This window comes from Mustela putorius, unplaced genomic scaffold, assembly GCF_011764305.1.
Source record: "Mustela putorius furo isolate JIRA1106 unplaced genomic scaffold, ASM1176430v1.1 tig00003853_pilon_pilon_pilon, whole genome shotgun sequence".
NCBI classification, from domain to species: Eukaryota; Metazoa; Chordata; class Mammalia; order Carnivora; family Mustelidae; genus Mustela; species Mustela putorius.
In genome coordinates, this window is record NW_025422005.1 from 37,026,925 (window position 1) to 37,047,698 (window position 20,774).

Here is a 20,774-nt window from a genome sequence, read left to right on the forward strand (position 1 = left end):
TGGGAGGAGGCCCTTGGCAAGCCTTTTGCCTGGGTCACTGGGAACAGGGTGCACAGGGACCCTCCCCCGCCCCTCCAAGGCCATCTCTCTCTGTGACTACAGCTACAGCTGCTGCTTCTGTGGTGAGTGTGTGAGGCTAGGGTTTCCTATTACCCTCTCTTTAGAGGTGGGCTGGGCTGGAGTCTCCCCTGTCAGACTGGGGGCTCCCTGAAGGAAAGCATTGGCAGGAATGCTGAGGCTTACAGCTAAGGCCTATGAGGATGAGTATAGGAAGGGAGCCTTCTCCATGGCTGTCTCAGCAAGCAGGGAAGGATCTCGACCTTTTCAGTGAGGTCAAATAGGGCTAGCTGTGTGAAGCAGGAAGGTGAGGGGCAGGGAGCGGGACATGGCAGGATGTCCCTGTTCCTAGAAAGAACAAGATGGATCGAGGATCTAAGAGAGCAGATGTAATTCTGGTCACACACAAAGTCTGTTTTTAAGGTTTGGAGAATATATTATAGTAAAGAAGAATGGAAAGGAAGTGGAGTTTCCAGTCATGACATTTTATTTTATTTTAGATTTCATTTATTTATTTGGCAGAGAAGGAACACAAGCAGGAGGAGTGGGAGAGGGAGAAGCAGACTCTCTGCCGAGCACAGAGCCCAATGTGGGGCTCGATCCCAGGACCCTGGGATCATTACCTAAGCTGAAGGCAGAGGGTTAATGGACTGAGTCTCCCAGGCACCCCTTCAATCATGACTTTTTAATAAAGAGATTAAAAATTGGTCACTCCTGGATGGTCAGTGTTTCACTGGGGTAAGGGCAGCTGGAACGTCCCTCTAGTACTCCGCTCATCATTCATTCATTCGTTCATTCATTCAAGGTATCACTGCACACCGGGTGTGGCATTTGATAGGCGCAAGATTCATCAGTCTTGACTTTACTCTGTAATTCTATTAAAGCAACCACTTCCTATACATGTGGCTCAAAGCCTAGTGCATGGAGCTCATTTCTTGACTCAACATATGAACTCACTGAACAAACTTCATGTTTTCCTTATATTGGTCTGAAAATGTGTAGCTCAGTTTGGCCCAACTTTTCCTACTGAGCGCTGGGGAGACTCTGACCAGACCCAGGGTAAGATGCACCATGAGAAACGGGACAGTCCGTGTGCTCAGACAGAGGCCACCCTGGGCTTTGCTGGGGCAGGTAATGGGGGAGGACTCTGTTCCAACCCGGACATTGGGATGGTCTCCTGAAGCAGGTGATGGCCCTGCGCTGCATCTCTAGAAGTATACAGGGGTTGTCCACATGAGGAGAAGGAAGAAAGACATTCCTGGCTGAGGGGACAGCATGTTCAAAGACTGAAAGGTGACAGCTAGGAGTGGGGGAGCCACAAAACAGCTGAGAGTTATAAAGGCAAGAAGCGTGATGGCGTTCTCAGGAGAGATGGCCACAGTCGCCTGTCAGGCCACGAAAGTGGCCTTGTCTCATTCTTCAAGGCTGTGGGGGAGACACTGGCCCATTAGGCAGGGGAAAAATCTGGTCAGACTTGGGTTTTAACCCAGCTCCCGGGGCCACATGAGGGAGTACATTTAGAAGCTCCTCAGTGCCCCCAGCAAGTTGCCTGGGCTGGGGTGGCACTGTGCGTGTGTGTGCACGCGCGCGCGTGTGTGTGTGTAGGGAATGGATGTATCTGTGAGCTTGCTAGAGTTTGAACTGTTAGGACTCAGGGACCCACCGGGTGTGTGGTGTAAGGGAGAGAGAGGAGCTGGGAGAAAGCTGCTTTCTCACTAAGGTGACTGGCAAGATAGCAGGGGACCCTGAGGAGGCACATGCTGTGTTCAGTGCTGTTGTGCTGAGCCTGAGGTGTTGTGGGATGTCCAGAGGTGAGGCTTTCTCATCTGGGCCTCATTGGAGCCTCCCTAGACTGGACTGAATCTCCATCCAGAAGGGGGCAGGACAGCATGGGACAGAAACATTGGGGTGTCTGAGGCCATGGGCCTTGGGATGGGGTGATTCCTACTCATCTTGACCCACTGTCTTCTAGAATATCTCAGGGGCTTCTGGTTATGGGAGCTGCAGTCTCACCGGCAGAATCCTGTCCATTTATGCCCCACTGTCCCCACAGCTCATACTCCCAGAGAGGAAGGAAACCCGGGGAAGGAGGCAGAATGAAGGTTGAACTTCTTGGTTTGGAGTTTACAGCAGAATCCTGTTTTGTTTATTTCACATGCGCGTGCATGTGCGCGCGTGCACACACACGAAAAGGAAAAAAAAAAAAGCATTGTTTTTCCTGAGGGGAGAAAAGCTCGTCATTTCCATAAAAAGGTTTTCCTCCTTCCCTGAGCTGGAGAGCAGGCTCCTTGGCACAGCCTGGCTCATGGTCCAAGTGTAAATGAGTCAGTCCTCACTAACCTCCATGATCCGGGGCATGTCTTTAATTAAGGGGACAATTGCTTTGGCTCAGGGTCTTGGGGTTTCCAGCCAACAGGTCCACCCCCTGGCAGATCCATGATGTCCTGTGAGTCTTTTCTCAGCGTGGCTCAGAGTGAGGCCTCTTTCCTTTTCTTACCAGGAGGGACAAGATGTGGGCAAACTGGAAGGAGGGGTGGGGGAGGAACCACCTTGTAGAATCATCTCTAGCCACAAGGGAGTGTTTCTCTACGAATCTGGGGCTGGCAAGAACTGAGCCATGCTGCACCAGAGCCCTTGACATCTGTATCTTTCAGTTCTAGAAAGGGGCAGGGGCCAAGCCCTCAGTTTACAGGGGCCCAGGGAAGGAACGCTCTTCTTAAGGTGACCTAGAGTGCTAGGGATGGAACTCAGAGGCTAGAATTCTGAGCTTGTGTTCAGTTCACTGGCTTCTGCATCCTGTGGGTATCCATCTGATGGATGGATTAGGTGATCAGAAGAGGCAGGCCTGGGTCTCCAGGCTTAGCGTGTAGCAGGCAACCTCCCCACAGTAGTGGTCACACCTGTAGGAGTTTCTTTTCCTCCTTTTTCCAAACTGGGCTGCTTGTGCGGATGGAGCCTCTGTCTGTGGTTCAGTACTGCGAGTTTTTCTGCTCCCTGGAGGCAGAGTCCTAGAAAGCCTTTGTCATCCACAAAGGTCGCTGGTGTTGGAGCTGCTGTGTTGGGGTTCCCAGGAACCCCTAAGTCTGGGAGGGATGCTGAGGCTGAGTGGATGACTGTGAGGTCTGGGCACTGGATGGAGGGAGGGCTGGGCATTTCCTGGGCCTGCTGGCTCCCAGATTGTCCCTGGAGAAGAGGCACAGGGCCCCGACACCCAGGATCTGTGCAAGGGGAAGGTTGAGGGGCCTGGAGTACTTCTCAAAGTGCCGAGTCTCCTCATTCTTGCTCCTCAAAGACAGCTGAACGTTGGGGTCATAGGTCTGCTTGGTACAGGGAAGTTTGTGGCTGCTTTTCTACAGCTTAGCCAAGACCTGAGACCCTTCTAAAGGGTAACAGACGGACTATGGGGAGGGATCCAGAAAGCAGCCACACGGCCTCGTATCATGAGCACAATCTGAGGCCCATGGGATTTGAGTAGCAGCGGGGTCTGAAAGGAAGTGGGGCCCCAAGGCTGCGTGACCTCCCGTGCCTCGGCAGTGGCTCCTTCCACAGCTCTGGGAACCTGGCACCTTGGAACCTGGGCTCGTACCTCTTCCTAGGTCTTCTCGTCCAGGGACATCCCAGAGACTGTGCTGTAGAAGGTGTGTCTGGGTGGGAGCTTGCCTAGTGGCCTGGATTGTTGGGATTGCCGTGTGTGTGTGTGTGTGTGTGTGTGTGTGTGTGTGTATGTGCGCGCGCGTGTGTGTGTGTGTGTGTGTGTGTGAGAGAGAGAGAGAGAGACAGACAGACAGACAGACAGACAGGTAGGGGGATGTGTCTCACCTCTCGGCCTCTCCAGGATGGTATGTAGAATTAAGGTTAAGGGCATAAGGTGTAGGGCTAGACTACCCAGCTTCAAATCCTGGCTCTGCTGCTGACTAGTTGTATAATCTTGGGCAAATCTCTCCTCTTCTCTGTGGCTCAGTTTCCTCATCAGTGAAATGGGAATGACCTACCTTATAGAGTTGTTGTGAGGATTGAATTCACGCGAGCGCTGGCATCTAGTAAGAGCCTAAAAAGTGCTTGTTTGATTTGCATTGTTTTATACAATACTTGCTGGTGGTCCATCTCATGTGTGGCATGAGAGCGGCAGTGAGCAGCAGCGTCACGGAAGTTCACCGCTTTCCGTGCACTTAAGAGGTGGCCTGGCTCTGGGGGCAGTGTGTTCAGCAGAGCAAGACCAGGCCTATGCAGCTGGGCAGATGTGGGTTCAAAGTCACTTACAAGACCATTGGTTAAATGACCTCACATTTCTGTACCTCAATTTTCCCATCTGTAAAAATGGGGACAAATCTTATCTCATGGAGAAATTGTGGGAATTAAATGAGAGAACATGTGGGAGCTCTTGGCTTAGCAGCTGCCAAGCCTTAGCCTCCTGGTGGTTAATGTGGTTTTGTTCCTTTTTGCTGCTCAGAATGGCTACGACAAAATAGAATTTTCACTCAACCTATTTTTCTTCGAATTCCCTGACTTTGGATGGAAGTGATAATCCCAGCGATAGTAGTCCCAGTCCCATGTCTGGCAGTGTATTGATGGCACATGGTTCATACACGCCGCCACCAGTCTGTCATCACGTATGAGGGCAGGTCGACAAGTGTGGGATCTCGGTTCCCTCACTTTATTATTTCATTTATTTATTTTAAAAGATTTTATTTATTTATTTGACAGAGAGAGACATGGCAAGAGAGGGAACACTTACGAGAGAGGGAGAAGCAGGCTTCCCCTTGAGCAGGGAGCCCGAAGTGGGGCTCGATCCCAGGATTCTGGGATCATGACCTGAGCCCAACCAAGGCAGATCCTCAGTGACTGAACCCCCCAGGTGCCCCAGTACCCTTACTTTAAGGGGGAGGAAGCCAAACCCCCTGGAGATAAGGCACAAGGCAGGTTCTGCAAAGGGAGACCCTCTCCCACCAGCAGAGGCTCGGCTCTCACCGCTCTGGGGGGCCTCTGTGCTTATGCAAATAGATGAGTGCTAATCGCTTTGCTAATAGGAAACACGCAGGAAGATAGGATCTGCAGCAGAGCAGAAGGGGCTTCCTGAAAAGCGGAGCTGGGAGAAGCCCTAGAAAAATCCAGGGAGATGATAAGGCGCTGCCCTGAGAACTTGCAGCACTGGGTGTGGGAGCACGGGGCAGAGGGAGTCCAAGGGAGATGCATGGAGCTGACTGGCTGCTTTGGACTTGGAGCCATTTGGGGGAACAGGCCTGCTGGCTAGGCAGCTAGCACAGAATTCCTGAACACCTCCTCTTTGCTTTGTCCTGATGGGGTCCTGGAGCTGCCTTGTTCTAGGACAAGAGCTCAGTATAGGATCCCCAGGGCTCTAGAGCCAGATTGCCTGGGTTCAAATCCAATTTCTGCCACTTAATTGCTGTGTGATCTTGGGCAAGGGACTCAATCTCTCTGTGCTACAATTTCCTCCTCTGTAAACTGGGGACATTATACTTTAGTAATGATGTTGCCATAGGGAGTAAGTAAATTAATTCATGTCTGGGTGCTTTGAAGAGTGGCTGAGATGTAACAAAGTACTGGATAAGTGAGACATGTTGTTGTATATTTATTATATTATTTTTATTTCTTAAAGGTAACACAATTTCACCAAGTCCTTACCTTGCTTACAACTCCTTCCATAAGGTCCCATTGCCCTTAGGGCCCAGAGCATCCTTCATGCTGAACTCTATCTCTGATCCCTGCTTGAGCTTTGTCACTCCCTCCACGACTCCCCTTTGGTCACTCAGATGACCTGTGTTTTCCTGAATGTACTGTACTCTTACCTCCGGGTCTTTGTATATTTGGTTTCCTTGACTTGGCGTGGCCCCTTCCAAAATGGGTCAAACCCACCATGTGTTTGGCTGTCACCAAGAAAACTTTATGTCTGATGCTCCTCAGTTTTAGATGCCCACAACTGGGTCCTCATGGCCTCCTGTGCCCCACTGTCCCTGCCCTTACTACCCTGTGGTGATTGTTCAGGATCTGTGGTCCCCACTGGGCTGGCTCATGTCTCCGTACCCGGTGTATGGAGAACGGAGCAAATCCTGACCTAGAGCAGATCTGACACGTAATATTGTCAAGTGGCTCTGGATGGGGACACGGACAAGCATGCCAGGCGTCTGTCCCAAGGTCCTATGCACTTCTACAGAAGACATGCAGTCTGAGCACACGGGGGTTGGACCGGCAGTAACGGCTGGTGGTTGTAAGAATGGGCTCTCAAGGCCAACAGATGGGGGTTAAAATCTTGGCCCAAATGCTTGCGCTCTGTGTGACCAAGGGCAATTGTGTGAAGCCTGCCAAAACTTCAACTTCTTCCTTGGTAAATAGGAATAATAATAGATATTTGAGCATGAAACGAAATACTGATGTAGGTGCTTTATACCATGTCTGGCGCATAGTGGAGGCCACTGCATGGTGACCGTCTGCTTCACCGTCGCCAGCAGCTGCCCATCGCAAGTGTTGCCAGGACACCCCCGCTCCCCCACCCCTAGCCTGGAGGCAGCGGCCAGCTGTGTAGACTGCTTCTGCAGATAGAAAATGATCGCTGGGCACCGCTTCTCATACTGTTCTCCAGGATAAACCTCCTGGAAATTCAGAGTGGAGACTAGACCCGTTGGATGATTGGACACCTTGCTGTCCGCCCTGCAGGAATGATCCAACCATTTCCAGAGATCTCTTCTGGCGTTTGGATTCTGAGGCTTGGTCCCATGGCTTCAAGAATTTTGTCTTCCTCTGTCTAGGATTCTGCTGTGTGATTAAAGCCACCTTGCGTACAGACAAGTGGCACTTCACTCATTCATTCATTCATTTGCTCGCTGTGTGTAGAGCACCTGCTCTGTGCCAGAGTTGGGGATCCCAAGCCTGGGAGCTGCTCGAACGGCTCACAGTCTGCAGGACAGACAGAGATGTCAGCGGGAAAGTAAAGAAGAGGGAGGTGACAGGGATCGTGGAGGGGTCAGACACCTGAATCCCCCGGAGCCCTTTCTCAGTGTCAGAAGCCAGGCTAAGGGGTCTGTGTGTGGAATGCTGTTCCCTTCTTACAATAGCCCTGTGGGGAGGCCTGAGTGTTAGACCTATTTGAATTCATTTCCTGTTGCTGCTGTAACAACAAATGGGTTCCTTTGGTAATCCATAAACTTAGTGGCTTAAAACAAGACCTAATTATTATCTTAGAGTTCTGGAGTCAGAAGTCCAAAACCAGTTTTGCGGGACTGAGGTCAATGCTTTGGCATGGCCAGGGCTTGCTAGCAGCCATGAGGGCAGAGTCCATCACCCTGCCTTCTGAGGTTGGAGAGAGGCTGCCTGCATTTTGCTGCTCCTGGCATCCGCCCCACTCCCATCTCTGCTTCTGCCACCACATCTACCCCTTAGAGACTCAGACCTCTCTCTCCTAGGGATCCTTGGAACCATGTTGGGCCCACCCAGGTGATCCAGGATCGTCTCCCCTCCCCAAAATCATTCAGTTAATCACACCCGCAAAGTCCCTTTTACCACGTAAGGTGACGGTTTCATAGATGTCCAGGAGGTGGACTCTGATGTCTTCGTGGGGGGCGTTCTTCAGCCCACTGAGCTGGTGTCACAGATGAGAAAACTTGGGTTTACGAAGGTTAAGGGATTTGCCTGTAAAGCCGGAGCACCCTGGTGTCAGGCTTCAAGCTCTTAATTCCAAAACAAGAAGTTGCCCAGTGGTGGTGAAACTTGAACCAGGTTTTGAAGAGCACGTCTTGGTTAAAAGCTGCGGCAGGTAGAGGAATGGTGTGGACAGGAGCATCGGGAAAATAAACGAGGCATTGGCGTTGGGGGCTGTACGCTGCTCTGATTGGCTGGAGTGAGAAGGGGCGAGAGGGGACAGGTCAGCAGGGTCTAGAGCATGGAATGCCCAGCCTAAGACGTCTGCAATTCGGTCTGAAAGACAGGATGAACTGCCCGGGTGGGGGTTACCTGGATGTCTGGGCTCAAATCCCCTCCCCTCCCTGAACCTGGATTTCCAGGCAGGAGAAGCAGTGGGCCAGCTCTCCTGCGGTGACTGTGAGTCCACCTTCGCCCTCCCCACCCTCCCCTCGCCCCCGGGCCCCCTGCCCCCTCACCGCTCAGCTCAGTCTGGTCCCATCCGTCCCCTCGCAGGATCGAGGGCTGGATGAACTGCCCCTCCCCCCATATCTAGGACAACGACGGTTTCCAAATATCTGTCTGTTGAAATAATGTTCTCCGGGTGCGGGGCCTCCCTCCCTCACATTCCTGGGCGAGCATGCCTGTTTGGCTTGCTCGGACAAATATTGACTTTCTCTGTCCTTCTCACTCTGGGTCTGTTTAAAAGGCATCAATCTTTGCCAGGGTGTGAGCTCCCTCTCCGTAACCTGTGGCCTCTGAGGTCCTATCCGGGCAGGGAGTGGTAGGGAGGGGCTCACTGGCCCCAGGGACACTTCTTTCTTGCTTGGCCACAGAGAGGGGCTTTTAATGAAGAGCTGGCACCTGTTAGGTGCCTTCCATCCGTCCTAACAAGTCCCAGTTATCCAACACCTACTAACTACATCTGCTACAACAGGGCTGGCCTGGGGTGACGTGGCAGAAACAGGGACCCCCTGCCTCCACATTTCTCTAGACTTCACCACAACCAGGAGGGAGGGCTGTGTGATCCTCTGTCAGGAACCCTCTAGACTTTGCCTTTAGAAATGTGGTCCTGCTCCCATCAGGGTCTAACACACCGTCATCTCTCTCCTGATTCTTTAATGACCCTCCTAACGGGTCTCTCTGCTCCTGCTCCTGTTCCCTCGCTCTGGCCTCAACCCTGAAGCCAGAATGATCTGTTAAAACGGCTGTGGGATCATGCCCTTCCTGGGCCCCCAGCCCTCCAGCAGCCTCCCAGCCACTCAAAGTAAGATTCTTTTTTTTTTTTTTTTAAAGATTTTATTTATTTATTTGACAGAGAGATCACAAGTAGGCAGAGAGGCAGAGAGAGAGAGAGGAGAAAGCAGGCTCCCCACTGAGCAGAGAGCCCGACGCGGGACTTGATCCCAGGACCCTGAGATCATGACCCGAGCCGAAGGCAGCGGCTCAACCCACTGAGCCACCCAGGCTCCCGTCAAAGTAAGATTCTTACAGATGCTCTGGCTTTCTGGTTGGGTCTCAGCTCAAGAAACCTAGCACTTGCTCTTCCTTCTGCCTAGAACAGTGTCCGCAGGGTCTGGCAGACCTTCTCCCACACCTCTTTGTTGTTTCTGCCCAAAGGTTACCTTTTCAGTGAGCCCTTTCCTGCATGGCCCCAGGTCCTCCATTTCCCTGCTTCTACTTTCCTACCTCCATAGCACCCCCCCCCCATCTGCCATCTAGCCCATCTAGTGCATCGTCGGTCTATTTTCACCGCCTACTTGGTGTGCTGTCCGTCTGGCCCAAGGGCAGGGCCTTCTGTCTGTTTTACCTGCAGCGGCATCACTGGAACCAAGAACAGCACTGGGGCACAGCAAGGGGCCTGAGGGACCCCGTGCAACCCCGCTTTGCAGGCACTTGTTGGTGGGGTTGTTAGGGTGAGAGCTAATGTTGACTCTGCGCTCTCTGAGCACTCTGCATCCACTCACTGGCTCATGGTTGCAGCAACCATCCAGGCCCAACTCTTGCCCCTCTTTCACAGATGAAGCAACTGAGGCACCAAGTGGTGTAGGGTCAGTCCTGGGTGCATTGAGGCCCGAAGTCCGTCTCCCAGCCTTGCCACACGGCGTCCAACCAGAGTGGGATGGTGGACCACAGCAAGGTCGAGGACGGAGGGGGACCTGATGTCCAAGCCCATGAGCCCTCCCCACCCCCTCCCCACCTGGTCTGGCCACCTGTCACCAGGACTCACCTGTGCACAGACTAGCGGACCCCGCTCTCATCCTGTGGCATTTGGCCAGGCCTCTTTTCCTCTTCAGCTCCTCCCTGCTTCCAGCCCCAATCTCTCTGTCTCTCGGTCTCTGTTTCTATGTCTTTCTCTGTCTGTGTCTCTGTCTCTGTCTCACTGTCTCTTCCAGAAGCACTGCTACCTATCCTGCTGCCCCGGGAGTTGCTCTTAGACCTCATCTCCCTCCTTTCCTTTGCTCAGAGCTCCCGGATCATGGCTAACCTCCTTCCTGGCCTTGTGTGTCTGACTCAGGAAATCCACCACCACTCACTTGCTTCCCCCCTCCAAGAAGGCCTGCCCCCCTGATTTCCCCTGCGAATCCTCGTGGAACCCACCTCTGCTTTGGGGATACCCTCTCCTATTTTCTCACTCTAGCCCACCTCCTACTCCATTTTATTTTGAAAAATTTTAGAGAACAGAGAAATTTTAACAATCATCAACCAGCCTCCTCTACCCTTCCTGTGGATTCACCCACCGTCATCAAGGTATTTTCTCTCCTCCCCTCTCTCCTTCCGCTGTCCTCCTCCCTTCTCCCCCTACCATCTGTGAGTAAATACCAGCCCTCTTCCCTCCGACTTCAGTATGTAAAAAAAAAAGACATTCTCTTACGTGACCGCAATATAATTGTTGCCCTGGAATTTTAACCTTGATACTATACTATTATCTAATACTTAGCCCACATTTGCATTTTCCCAATTTGCTAAATGATGTCCTCTAGAACATTTTATTGTAGCTGTCATGTCTCTTCAACCTCCTTTAGTCTAGAATATTTCCCAGCCTTCCGTTTTTGTCATATTTCATGACATTGACAATTTTTTGGAGTCTAGATCAATTATTTAGTGATATGTCTCCTGCTTTGGATTTGTCTGTTTCCTCATGATTTGAATCAGGTTAACTACTTTTGGCAGGGCTACCCCTATCCCTGCCCTCAGACTCTGCCTCTCTCTCTCTCTGGCTCATCCCATCCACATCGCTCTCCACCTTTGCCCTTGACCTCACCAAATCCTGCCAGTGCTTCCCCACCCATCTCCAGCCCCAGCCCCAGCCCCAAAGTTCTGCTCTGACACCAAAGAATGGTGTGGGAGGAGCGGAGAGGCCACCCTGCCCGTTCCACTAGGAAGGGGAGGGAACCAAGGACACTTTCCTTGGAGAGGCTCAGGCTCAGGAGGTGATGGTTTGTTCCTCAGACAGGTTTCAGCCGCAGAACCTTCTGTACAGACACACAGAAAAAATGAAGACTGGTCCTGCTGTTATTGAAGAGGCATGTGTATGTGCACATGAGTGTGCCTGTGTGTGTGCATGTGTGTGCGTGCGTGTGTGCACGTCTGGCACATCTGGTCTTGAGCTTGAGTTTCGAAGCTCCAGCCACTCAGGTTCCTTTTTGGCTCCAGAATGCCCCTTGGGGATTTTCATCAAGCCTTTGGGGTGGGGTCCCACAGATCCCAGGAAACTGAATCCCACAAATATCCGTGAGATTTACTGTGTGTTAAGCCCAGTGCTAGGTCCCAGGGAAGAGGAATTGAAAATGGTATAAGTACTGGCTTTGGAGTCCTGTAGATCTGGGCTCCAATCCCTGCCCCTCTTTTCTTCTGGCTGTGTGGTTCTGGGCAAGTTACTCAACCTTTTTAAACCTTATCTTCTTAATCTGTAAAATGGACATCATAATAAGTATCTATCTCTGGGCATTCCTTGTGAAGATGAAATGCAGAAATGCCCTTGCATGCCTGGCACATAGTAGGTGGACATCTCCAAGGGGAGTGAGGAGAACAGGAAGGGGTTCCTTGGGATGAATATGGGCCCCCCACCCCCGCCAATGCCCCCTGGTAGGTTGAGGAACTTATTGTCAGAACAGTTGTTTCTTATACACAGAAGGCTCATTGCTTTCGCTTCCAAGCCTGTCATTCTGTGGTGGGTAATCAAGTGAGACTTTGATGGTTGATTCAGTGGATTAGGGCTGGGGGAGTTTCCAGGCCCAGCCCTTGGCAGTGACTTTGGCAGGAGAGACTTTTAGTGCTGAGGGAGGGAGCAGGGAGACAGGGGGCCCTAATTCACATCAGCCTCTGCCTTGGACCTTACCCACCCTCCGCTTGGAGACCACACCAGCTTGTCCAGATGTGGGAGAGGAACTGGTTCCATGGCTCCGCAGTTGGGGGAGTCTGAGTTCTGGTCATGGCTTGCCTCCAGCCCTGTATGAACCAGGGTGTCACTGCCTGGCTCCCAGAATATTTCTCTCATCTCTCTCTCTCTGTGTGTGTGTGTGTGTGTGTTTGTGTACTGAATTCATTTATTCATTTATCAATATTAGTTGAGTAGCTAGTATGTACTGGGTGCTGTCAATAGTGATGAACAATAGAGACAAGGTCCCCAGCCCTTCCAGAGCTTACTTTTTTTTTTTTTTAAGATTTATTTATTTATTTGAGAGCAAACGAGCGAGAGCGAGCTCATAGCAAGGGCAGGGCAGAGGTGCAGAGGGAGAGAGAGACTCTCAAGTAAACCCCTCACTGAGTGCAGAGCCTGGCATAGGGCTTGATCCAGACCCAGAGATCATGACCTGAGCCAAAATCAAGAGTCAGACATTTAACCAACTGAGCCTCTTAGTGCCCCCAGAACTTACATTCTAATGGGAGAGGTAGACACATACGTACAGGTAAATAACACAGGTGTGAACTGCTTGTGTCCATTTCTATGTGGATTTTTCCCCATTAACACAGTACAGTAACGTAAATGTACTTTATCTTTCTTAAAATTTTCTTTCTTTTTTTTTTTAAAGATTTTTATTTATTTATCTGACAGATCGCAAGTAGGCAGAGAGGCAGGCAGAGAGAGAGAGGAGGAAGCAGGCTCCCCGCTGAGCAGAGAGCCCGAGGTGGGGCTCGATCCCAGGACCCCGGAACCATGACCCGAGCTGAAGGCAGAGGCTTTAACCCATTGAGCCACCCAGACACCCCTCTCACAATTTTCTTAATAACATCTTTTTCTCTAGCTTATTTATTGTAAGAATACTGTGCATAATACATGTAATGTACAAAATATATGTTAATCAACCATTTGTATTATTGGTAAGATTTCCAGTCAACAGTAGGCTATTAGCTAAATTCTGGGGGAGTCAAAACTTACATTGGGATTTTTTACTACAGACTGGGGGAAGGAGTGTCAGCACCCTTAACCTCTGTGTTGTTCAAGGATCAATTGTAACTAGAAATGTGACAAATACCACACAAAAAAGGTATAGAGTGCTCTTAGAGTGACCAGTGGTGGTGGGGGAGAGTCAGGGAAGCCACTCCTAAGGAAGTAACGTCTATGTGGGGCCTGGAGGATCTGTGGGAGTTGGTTATTCAAAGGGAAAGAAGGGGTGTGTTGGTAAAAGCAGGTGAGAATTCCAGATAGAGGGAGCAGTATGTACAAAGGTCCTGGGGCAGAAAGAGCACAAACAATCTACAAGTTTTGCCACACAAGAGTGCTTGATATATGCCCTCTCCATCTTAATCGATTCACAGGAAATGGCTCTCATAATAGATAGGATGCTCAGCCTTACTTTCCTCTGTTTTCTATGTCTCCAAAGAGTGGAGTGGCTAAGAAGGAGATAGGAGAAGGGAAGTTGCATCTTCAACAAGAAAAAACATTTCCTGTATCTTGGGCTCTCTTTTGCATTTCTTCACTCTCATAATGACAGATTATAGTTGGGAGTTTCTTCTTTCTTTTTTTCTTATTTTTTTCCACCTCTTCCTTTGGCTCTTTCTCCTTGCTTCGTATCAATGTCTGTTGGGAGGAGAAAAGCCTACAGTTTTTTGTTTGTCTGCCTGTTTTGTTATCTGTGTAAATGGACTCATTTTCAGTGCAGGTGATCCCAGTGAGGGGTGTGTGTGTGTTTCATGAAGTCATGGCCTCCACAAGGCCCCAGGGAAATCTTACCCAGTTTTAAGAGTTGATGCGGGGACCCCAGCAAAGTGTGCGAGGTAGTGACAAGTCTGGGTGGTGGCAGTCACAGGTGGGAGGCTCGGGCTGGGAATGCCCGGCTGTGGAGTTAGTATGTGGATGGCAGGAGAAGGGGGTGAGAAGAGGCTCTCCATCCTTGAAGGCCCCATTGGCCAGACATGGCTGTGATTTTTCTAGGGGTTCAGCTGGGAGGGGCACAGGGTGTTGTCTTGGGTGCTGCTGCCGGCATCCTAGAGCCAGCTGCCGAGGGAATATTGCTCTAGCAGCCCCTGACAGTGATTGAGAGACTGGGGGCTGCTGCCTGAAGCCCCACTTTGTGGTGTACTGGCTCAAGAAGGCTGAGTGTGCTCTGCAGCTGAGTCTCCCTAAAGCTTGGGCTGCAAGCACACAACAGCTAGGGAGCTCGTGCGGAGGCAGGCAGGCAGAGAGGAGGCTGTGCACATGCAGCCCGTTACTATCTGTCAAGGTCTGTGGAAGGACGATTGGGGTAGAGGGTGGTGTACAGATCTGGGTTTGGGGACCTCCGAGGGACCTGTCTGAAATGAATGTCTGAAAAAATTGTGTAAATGTGAATGTGTGTGTGAATGGTTTGAGGTGGTGGAGCTGGAGGACTTGGCCATGACCAGCCTGGTGGGAGGTAGGCCTCCAAGGGCTGTGGCCAGTTCCGGAGCCCACTGTGGAATGGATGAGTGACTCTTTCCCCTGAGGCTGTGGTCTGACAGTGGAGGCATTATTTTAGGACCTGGCAGGTCTGAGCAGGCCCACCTCAGCCCTGATCCATTCAACTCAGCAGCTCAGCCTAGCTCAGCCCAGCTGTCATACCTCTTTTAACCTGAACTCCATTCAACTCTGCTTAAGGCAACTTGACTCAAGATGACCCAACTTGACACAGCCCAGACACTCAGCCCAAACTCCCTTCTACCCAACTTGGTAGAGCCCTGTTTAAACCAATGCTACTCCGGACAATTCATCCCAACCTCCAAACTCAACTCTCGGCTCCACCTATCCTACATCTATCCAGCTAGCATCTTGACTCAGTTCAGTACAAGACGGTTTTTTTTCAGCACACATTACGCTTTCACCTTGACTCAACTCACCCCATCCTCTCTCAGCTCAACCTGAATTTAAATCAACACAACCTGGGGCACCTGGGTGTCTCAGTGGGTTAAAGCCTCTACCTTTGGCTCGGGTCATGATCCCAGGGTTCTGGGATTGAGCCCCACCTCGGGCTCTTTGCTCAGCGGGGAGTCTCCTTCCTTCTCTCTCTTTGCCTCTCTCTCTGCCTACTTGTGATCTCTGTCTGTCAAATAAATAAGTAAAATTTTGAAAAAAAAAATCAACACAGCCCAACGTAACTCAGTTTACCTTAGCTCAGCTTGGTTCGGTTTTAAGCCCAGTCCAGATTACCTGGGCCAAGAGCAGCTCAGGTTACCCCGACCTGGTCCATAATAAGTCAACCCAATTTGACTCAATTAGCCTTCACTAAAGTTTTCTAGATTTGATTTAATTTATCTCAGTCCTTTGGTAAATTTCCTTAGAATACGAACCCAATGAGGGCAGAGATTTTATATGTTTTAGTCACCCATGTATTCCAAAATACATACAAGTAGTGATGACAAATCCAGCAGGGTGCTGTGGCCATTAAGAAATATGGTGGTCAAAGAAAACCTCTCCAGGATGTGATATGTGAGCCAACATCTGAACAAAGGAATGGGACCTTTGGTTATTTGGGGCAAGTGTTTTTCAGGAATAGGATACAGCAAGTGCAAAGGCCCTGAGGCAAGAACAAACTAGGTGTATTCATGGGACTGGAAGGCCAGTGTGGCTAGAACAGTGTGAGATCCAAGAGACTTGTTTAAAGTTAGTCTCTCCTGCTAATCTGTTAGCTTTGAGAGGGTCGGGACTGTCTTGCACATGGCTGTATTCCCTGCTTCTGGCCCATACTGAGACATAGTAAGCATTTAAAAACAATTTTTTGAATGAATAGATTCAACTGAACATAATGCAAATGGATTTAACCCTAATGAGCATATTTAACTCAATGTACTTTAATTCCACTCAACTTAAAAAGACTTTCTTTGGATCTTGTAACCTCTGGAAAGGATGGCTGGAGTTCTACAAACTGAGGAAAGAAGATTCTCCAAACTCCCGTGAACTCCCTCTGTGAACCCCTGTGTAAGTGGGGAGAGTTAGCATCTGCCTCTCCTCTCTTGCGAGTGTGGTGGGGGTTGGTGGGTTACGAGTGTGGAAGGGCTTTATGGACAAGAAAGACCTGAGGGCCTCCTTGTCCTTGGAGATGAGGGAGTGAGGGGGAGGGAGGGCACACAGGTGATCTCTGCAGTCCCTTCTGCCCATGACATTCCACAGACCTGTGGTTCTGTGAGAGGATCTCAGACCAAATCTGGGCAAGTCCCACCTCAGCTTCTGCTTCGGCTCTTCTGTGGCTCCTCCCACAGACCTGGCTCCCTCTGGGTCTCTGGGCCTCCGATTCCCTCTGCTTAGACTCTGATTCCTTCTTTTGTTCTTTTTCCTTTTTTTTTTTTTTAAGATTTTATTTATTTGACAGAGATCACAAGTAGGCAGAAAGGCAGGCAGAGAGAGAGGAGGAAGCAGGCTCCCTGCTGAGCAGAGAGCCCGATGCGGGGCTCGATCCCAGGACCCTGGGATCATGACCTGGGCTGAAGGCAGAGGCTTTAACCACTGAGCCATCCAGGAGCCCCTTCTTTTTCCTTTTTAAATCTCAGGTGGGGGCAGCGAGTTTAGTTAACAAGGCTTCTCCGCACGGCAGACCATCATTCTCATCTTTCCTGCAAGGCCTGGCTCTGGTTTGGCTGTTCTGCTGCTTTTCCTACTGCTTCGTGGCCAGTCCGTCCTCCCATTTCCCTCTTTGCTGTATGTCCCCACTCTAATGTGTTTGCTGTCTGACCTTGCAAATGCACGTTTCTTTGAAAAAATATATGGTGTTGTTTACTTTGTGTGTGTTTTTCATTTATATAAATGGTATTTTGCTTCAGAGCACCTTCTGTTTCTTATTTTTTTCCACTTAACACATGTTTTTAGGATCTCTCCATATCACTTTGTGTCCCTCTGGCATCCCGTCCATGGCCTCTAATGGCGTAGGGCGTGTGTGCTGTATGCCCACGCTGCGGTTTCAGGACCCGCTCTCCTGTGACCCCTGGCCCCTCGGGAGCGTCCCACCGAACGTTCTCATAGCTTTTCCCTCAGACCCAGAGCAGGAGTTTCTTGGCGGTGAACAGCCAGGAGGAGCGTTGCCCAGAGGGATCCGAGCTGGATTTAATTTCCCTTCATTCTGCCTAATGGAACCTCGGGCGGGCACAGGTTTTCAGGTCCCCAGAGTCTTTGCCAGCATTTGGTATTACTCAACTTTTACACTGACAGTCTGATGGGGGAGAAAATGTGTCTCACAGTTTTGATTTGCATGCCTCTGGTTACGGGGGAGGTGCAACGCGCCTCTTATACCTGTGGGCCCACAGCCCCTGAAGGCCTTGTGGGAGGCCTCCAGGGCTAGTTCACCTCCGCGTCTGGCCTGGGGTCTGGTCCAGTGAAAGTGCCGGGGAGTGCTTGATGACTGACTGACTGAGACCGAGGGTGTCCGTGCTGTGGTTTTGACGGGTTCAGAGGTCACGCTGGGAGTGAGCAGCATGAGCCAGGTGGAGGGCTAAGACATTCATAGCTGGAAAGAGGAAGGAGAAGCAGAAGAGACTGTAAAGCTAGGTTCAGAGTTCATTGGCCGGGCCATAGGTTCGAGACCTAGCTGGAAAATTCCTCCAACTTTGGGATGTTCATTTCCTGTTGCTCGTTGGAGAGGCCAACCCTGCGGGGCCAGCCTGAGCGTACCGACGTAAGCCGGGGAGGCAGCACAGTGGGAGGACCGGTGCCTCTCACACCTGCTCTTTACTGCTTTTCTCACCAGACCTGACTGCTGATCCGTACCTACCCAGTCTCCTTACAGTTCTTGCTTTCTCTTGCCCAAGCGGTAGTCCAAGATGCATCTGCCTAACTCCCTCTTCGCCTTTATCTTGGGACCAAAAGCTGCAGGGGCTGTTGGGCGGCCCTGGCTTCGGATCAGCCTTGCATTGCAAGCTCCCGCGTCCCCCCCCCCACCCCCCGAGCTGCTGCCGTGGCCGCCCCCTGAGGGACCCCCGGCTCTGCGCAGTCCACCGGCTGGGCCTCGGGCTGAGGTAATTCTCCACTCGAGTCTGCTCCCTTCTCTCCGGGGCCCTTCTTTTCCTTCCACGTGGTTTGGCAGAGGCTGAAAGGCAGAAGATTACAGGCGCGCAGTACAGCCTCACAAACCAGCGTGAAACCCCATGGTTGTCTTTTTCCACCCTCTGCCTCTACTTAGTTTTTCCTTTCTCTGAGGAACTGGGTTCCCAGCATCTCCTCCTTCCCGAGGATCAATCAGTTGGCCGGGTGCTGTGGGAAAGAAATTTGCATTCAATCATGCCCATGGCAACCATCATAAGCAGGGCCCGTGTTCCTGTCCTGGAGCCCAGACTCCTTTCTGTTTAAAAGACTTGGGGTTTACAAAACTAAGTGGACTAGAACCTGACTTTTAATAGCACATTTGAACAGCATTTCAGGAAGTTTGAAGAACAGAACTCGAAAGCGGCTTTTCTTCAAGGGCTATTATTAATCACAGGACTCATCCGAGCAGTCCTTCTCATTTTTCCGGCATATTCCAAGAATCCAAACATTTTCACATTAGTCATCCCCTGCGACACCCTTCGCTCTCTTGGGATGATGGCAGGGCCGGCATTGTCTGCCTTGTAGCTTCGAACTGTGTTTCTCAAACCTGAATGTGGGACCCTGTCACACGGCAGAGCCCAAGTCGGTAGGCCTGGGGTGGACCTGGAGTTCAGGGGTTTTCAGGGGGGCTCAGAAGCCTCTCCCTATTCACTGCCAATTATATAAGAGCCCTGGGCTATTGTGCAGCAAGACAAGGATCAGGATCGCGCAGGGCTTCTGGCCTTAATGAGCCCACAGTGCGGTGGGAGAGCTGACATGACTCCACGGGGCTGAGAGGATAGTGTGTAGCATTTATAACCTCTGTGAGGGCAGGCTGTGGCCTTCATCTGTCCCCTCTGCTGTCTCAGCCCCAGTCCTTGGGCAGTGGATGTCCTGGTGTGTAGTGGATATTCCAGAAGCTTCTTTGCATGTGGGGGGGACGAATGACTGAATGGGACCCAGTGGGTGCAAATGAGGGAGTGATCAGTTCTACCCAGGGTGCAGTGAGGTGGGGAGGACTTGTCAGGGAAGGCTTCTTGAAGGAGGTGAGTTTGGATCCAGGTCTTTTTTTTTTTTTTTTAGATTTTAGTTATTTGACAGAGAGAGAGTCAACCTGAGCTGAAGACAGATGCTCAACGGACTGAGCCACCCAGGCACCCCTGGATCCAGGTCTTAAAGATCAGTGGGTGTCTGTCGGGCACGGTAAGGGGGAGTGGGCAGACCTGGAGCAGAGGGTCCTGCTTAACCCACCTCTGTGTTGGTGAGGGGACCTGGCAGATCTGTTCTGGATTCAGAATGCCGACTGCTCCCTGGAGGCCCTCCTCTTCTCCAAGATACATGGACCATGTGGGTATGGCCTCTGGGTTCTCGCAGCTCCATAGAAAGTTCCCCTTCAGGAGACAGAGGTGTCCCGCCAGGAAGGTGATTCAAGCCTGCTTGAGCATACTGTGTTCAGAGTGGGCTCAGGCCCAGGGAGGGACCTCCCTGGTGTCTGCTCCTGGGGCCTCAGAGATGAATCAGACTTCTCTCTGGGAGCTCTCAGCAAGCCCTCCCCTACTTAGTTTCCTACTGTTCTCTCTCTCTGCCCCTCCTTTATATATTTAATAACATTATTTAGACAATAATATAACAGTAATTTGCTGTATTAAAAAGGTGTTCAAAGCCTCCTTTGGCTTTGGGAACTGAGTAGCTGACATAACCCTCACTTCATAAATGTGAAAATGGAGGCTTTTTAGAGAGAGGGAGTATTTGATAAAGGACATAAGGGAGAATTAGACCTTAAGCTGTGGACACTGATTCTGAGTCCAGTGGACCTGCCTGAGAGACAACCTTTTTTTTTAAAACATTTTATTTACTCATTTGACAGACCAACATCACAAGTAGGCAGAGACGAGGGCAGAGAGAGAGGAAGGGAAGCAGGTTTCCCGCTGAGCAGAGAGCGCGATGGGGGCTCGATCCCAGGACCCCGAGATCATGACCTGAGCCAAAGGCAGAGGCTATAACCCACTGAGCCACCCAGGCGCCCTGAGAGACAACCTTTTAATCAATCAGTCAATCAACAAACAAATATTTATTGACTGTCCATTGTGTACCAGGCACTGTTCTAGGCTTTAGCTGGGGGGATTCCTCAGTGAACAACAGAGACGGAATCTCTGCCTTCGTGGACTTTCTCTTTAGTGGAGGGAGACAGACAATTACAAATGATATAAAATATAACATGGCAGGTGGTGTTCCTGTGAACAAAAATAAAGCCGGCAAGGGGGCTAGGGAGCGCCTAGGGGTTGTGCTTACAATTTTAAGTTGGAGTAGTTAGGGACTGCTTTCCTGGGAACATCGCACTTAAAAAAAAAAAGAAGATTTTATTTATTTATTTGAGAGAGAGCCCATGTGAGCAGTGGGAGGGGCAGAAGGAGAGGGAGAAGCAAACTCCCTGCAGAGCAGGGAACCCAACATGGGGCTCGATCCCAGGACCTGGGGATCATGACCTGAGCTGAAGGCAGATGGTTAACCGACCTCTGAGCCACCCAGACACCCTGAGATCATCACTTTTGAATGAAGACTGGAAGGAGGTGATGGAACAAGACTTGCAGATATCTGGAGGAGGTCAGAGGGAAGCGCAAAGGCCCTGAGGTGA